A 4,455-nucleotide genomic window follows, 5' to 3' on the forward strand; every position below is an offset into this window, starting at 1 on the left:
AGGCTTCTCCTGGTATGACAGCTTTCAAGTCCCGGATTTGGGCAAAGCCTGCTGGGGAGGGGGCTCTCCTGCTTCAACCAAAGCATCTCTGCTCTTTTTCTGTTTTTATACCACATGTTAGAGTTCTGGTCTGTGGTGTGCTGGTAAAATGGAACAGCGGCCTGTGGGTGGTTGTGAAGTCCCGATTTGGCACATTTGCCAATTTCTGTGGTGCCAATACTCCCACCAAAGCCCTATTTCAAACTACCAACTGGAAGTCACCTGAGGCAAAGTTGGGAAATGCACATCAAAAGCTCTTGGAAGCCCTCGGCAGATCTGCTGCTGGTCCTTCTTTTTAAAAGAAGTGTTGGGGCGCCTGGGTGGCTCTGTCGGTTAAGCGGCCGACTTCGGCTCAGGTCATGATCTCGCGGTCCTCAAGTTCAAGCCCCGCGTCGGGCTCTGTGCTGACAGCTCAGAGCCTGGAGCCTGTTTCGGATTCTGTGTCTCCCTCTCTCTGACCCTCCCCCGTTCATGCTCTGTCTCTCTCTGTCTCAAAAATAAATAAACGTTAAAAACAAAAATTTTTTTAAATAAAATAAAAGAAGTGTGAAGGGTGCTCGCTTCGGCAGCACATATACTAAAATTGGAAGGACACAGAGAAGATTAGCCCGGCCCCTGTGCAAGGATGACAGGCAAATTCGTGAAGGGTTCCATGTTTTCGTAATTACACCTGTTGTTAAAAATGTTTTAAATAATAATAAAAAAAAGAAAAGAAAAGAAGTGTGAAGAGGAGAATCTGGCTGGCTCAGTTAGTAGAGCATGCAACTCTTGATCTCGGGGTCATGAGTTTGACCCCCACGTTGGGCAAAAGGTTTGCTTAAAAAAAAATAAAGGAAGTATGCAGACCACCGTCTAGCACTGTCTTTTTAAAAAATTTAATCTATTTTGGGGCGCCTGGGTGGCGCAGTCGGTTAAGCGTCCGACTTCAGCCAGGTCACGATCTCGCGGTCCGGGAGTTCGAGCCCCGCGTCCGGCTCTGGGCTGATGGCTCAGAGCCTGGAGCCTGTTTCCGATTCTGTGTCTCCCTCTCTCTCTGCCCCTCCCCCGTTCATGCTCTGTCTCTCTCTGTCCCAAAAATAAAATAAAAACGTTGAAAAAAAAAAATTTAAAAAAAAATTTAATCTATTTTGAGAGAGAGAGAGAGAGAGACCACATGCGTATGTTGCATGCACACAAGCGGGGGAGGGGCAGAGAGGGAGGGAGAGAATCCCAAGCAGGTTTTGCGCTGACAGCGCAGAGCCTGATGCGCGCCTCGAACCTACGAACCTGTGAGATCATGAGCCAAAATCAAGAGTGGGACGCTCAACCGACTGAGCCACTTAAGCGCCCCGAGCGCTTAAAATATAAGGCAACTGTTGTTTCGGATTCTGTGTCTCCCTCTGTCTCTGACCCTCCCCCGTTCATGCTCTGTCTCCGTCTCAAAAATAAATAAACGTTTCAAAATAAATAAATAAATAAATAAATAAATAAATAAATAATATATAAGGCAACTGAGGCCCAGAAAGACTAAAAGAACGGCTGAGGGTCACACAGTTAGCCAGGACCAGTGTCCTCCTGACACCCACCCTCTGGATGCCACACTATATCAATCCTGCTCAACCTGCCCTAGGCAGCTGGGGGAGAGGGGAAACCAAAAATCATCACAGACAGAGCCAAGGCCACGGCTCCGGGGATAGAGTGGCAGCAGGTATGTCCAGATAAAGGTCAGAGGGTCTTGAAGCCAACCTTTGCGGGCACCTACTTGGTGCTTCTCCTTCCTCTTCGTGGGGGCAGAAATAAAAAAACTCACCCCAAATCATAAAGCTTTAAACTCAAACTCAAAGAGCCCTATTTTCCACCGACCTCATTCTCATCCCCAGGGAGTGAATCGTTCCCCATTCCTGGCTCGGATCTCAGGAGGCACCCTACCTTGCCCTCCCCGGGTCTGTCTCCCAGACCTGCTGCAAGCCCTTCCTTGGACGATGCCATCTATGTCGTTGAGGGGGGAGCAGGAAGGAACTGGGAAAGAACAAGCCCTTTCAGACAAGTCCAAGAATGATTATTTTAGCAGCTCTTCTATTCTCTTCCTGGGTAAGAATCAAGGAGAGAGTGAGGTGGATGTCAAGTAAGGGAGCTTGATCTTCTAGAGCCCCGGATCCTAGCTCTGGCTCTGCCACCAATTGGGTGGGCCTCTTTCCCTCCCTAGGCATCAGTTTCCCCATCTGTATAATGAAAGGTTAAAGCTGATGCTTTCTAGCATCTCTTCCTTTTAAAATCCTATGAACCACTAGGGAGGAATGTGTAGGCAACTGTCCAATAATGCTTTCCCCCTACTCCTGCATCCCACTCTTTTTCCTGCTTCCGAAGAACCTTCTCCTTGCCCTTCTGAAGATGCTCCCCACTATATAGACAACACCCCGCAGAGGCTCCCTCCCTCCGATTTCTCTGCACATGGATAGGAGACCCCGAAGTCTCCTGGGACTGCCTTGGCAGCCGGTCTCCTGTTTCCTAGGGATTCTTTGTCACTGTGCTTCTTCCCAAGGAGCTGGGGTCACAGTGCCAAGGAGAAGGAATGAGGGGTGGGGGTCATCTTTTTCCCCTCTAGCCTCTGCCCATCTCTTCCTGCTCCAGTCTGGTTTGCCAGTGGAGGGGAGGGAGGGTAGAGGGAGGTGGGTGGCAACATAATCCTATGGCCCCCAAGCCTGTCCTGCGGCTTCTCACACCACTGTCTTCCCCTTCACAGAAAGAAAATGGGTCACGCTCAACAAGGGCCATTATTGCCAACCTGGCCCTGCTGCTCCCTGATACAGCCCAGTCCTCCCCCGCCAGATCTCATTAAGGGGTCGCCACTTATGCTTCCCAGCCGCCCCCCATCCATCTTTGGCCACGGATGACAGACCGGGCCCGGGGGCTGATGTCCGGCAGGTGACAGGGTTAATGGCAGAAGAGGGCAGAGGGCAGAGGCCAGCCAACTCACAGTGGCGGGAGGGCAGCCTGGGGAGGCCCTGGGTCCATTCCAGCTCGGCAGCCCCTCAAATTACAGCACCTGGGGGAGGGATGAGTCCTGGACTCCTCCATCCCTAGGGAAGCAAGGTGGGCAGGGTCTGTCATCTTGGGAGCAGATGGTAGGAGGAGAGAATGTTAGCCTGGGAAGAAGAGGAGTAAAAAGTCCAGGGTGCGGGGGGGGGGGGTGTGTGTGGAGTGGGGGGGGGGCAGGGCTGGAAAGAGGAGGAAAAAAAATTCCTATAGTATAAAGAATATAGTATATAAAAAGCCACTGTGTATGTGGGCTCAGTGAAAACATTTACCCCTGGGATCCCTGGGTGTTCCTTGGCAAGAAACACATTATCCTGGTGATGTGCATGAAGTCAGGTGAGTGTTTTGGAGGGGGTGCCCATCACTCATTTTGTTTTCCTCCCGGCTGCCTGTTACAGTGGCCTGGCACTGTGGTTAGGGGCAAGGTTCCAGACTCAGACAATGTGGGTCCAAATATGTTCAGATCCTTCCTGTGTGAGCCCAGGTAAGTTACCCAACCTCTCTGAGCCTGATTTTCTCCTTCTGTGCAATATCTCTCTAGAAGTACTGGCTCCCAAGAGGATGAAATTAGACAGCGAGTGGAAAACACAACCGGGCCCGCCGTGAGTGTTCGGGAAGGGCTGACTGCTCTCGGTAGGAATGCACTGCTGGCGTTATTACATCACCTTTGCAGCTTCCCATCCATCCCCCGGCTTTTTCCCAGGCCGTCTGCCTCAGGACCTCCCTGCATTTGACCTCCTACACGCTCATGATCACCCCCTGGCCTGCTCTACTCACTCCCAGGAAGCTGCTGAATGCTGCTTTGGGGGCAGCTGTCCCCCCATCCCCCCACTGCTCCCAGAGAGGAGGCCCCACAGTGGCAAGGGTTAGTCCCTCCGGGCCTTTGAAGCCTGGAAGGGGGAGGGGCTGCCCTGCGCTCCCGACCTGGGGGGGGTGGGGGGACCAGGCTCAGCCCCCCACCTCCCACCGTGGGAGGAGAGCCAGGAACAATGGGCCATGGAGGGCTGGCCCCAACGCTGGCCAGCTGGCAGGCAGGGGCGGGGGTGGGGTGAAGGTGGGAGCTTGCCCTCCCCAAAGCCAGCAGAAAGTGCTTCAAGAAAGCTGATAGTGCCTGGGGTCTCCACGAGGACCTCAGATATGAGGGTATCCCATGGAGAGGAAGAGATTGTTGCAATGTCACCTCCCGGACTGAAGTTGTCCAGAGCCCTTGGGAGGGGTTGCAGGGAGCCCCTCAGTTCCAAGCACTCCCCCCACCCCCGTCCAAGCGCACCCCAATCTCAGGGTAGGTAAAGGAGCCAGCTAGCACTGTTCTGCCCTCCTTCCAGAGCCTGGATGGAGTGGCTCCCCCGGGTGCTGATCGCCTCCATTAGGTCCTCAATCTTGCGAGGATAATGCATGGCC

At 53.0% G+C, this 4,455-nt stretch overlaps 1 non-coding gene across 1 annotated transcript; it reads left to right on the top strand.

The window, feature by feature from the left end:
• The first annotated feature begins 592 nt into the window (after nucleotides 1–592).
• On the top strand, nucleotides 593–699 carry LOC111557961. The gene has a single exon (XR_002738359.1). It is a non-coding gene; the product is annotated as a U6 spliceosomal RNA (small nuclear RNA).
• The last annotated feature ends 3,756 nt before the right edge of the window (nucleotides 700–4,455 follow it).

This window comes from Felis catus, chromosome E1 (genome assembly GCF_018350175.1).
Source record: "Felis catus isolate Fca126 chromosome E1, F.catus_Fca126_mat1.0, whole genome shotgun sequence".
In the NCBI taxonomy this organism is placed as follows: domain Eukaryota; kingdom Metazoa; phylum Chordata; class Mammalia; order Carnivora; family Felidae; genus Felis; species Felis catus.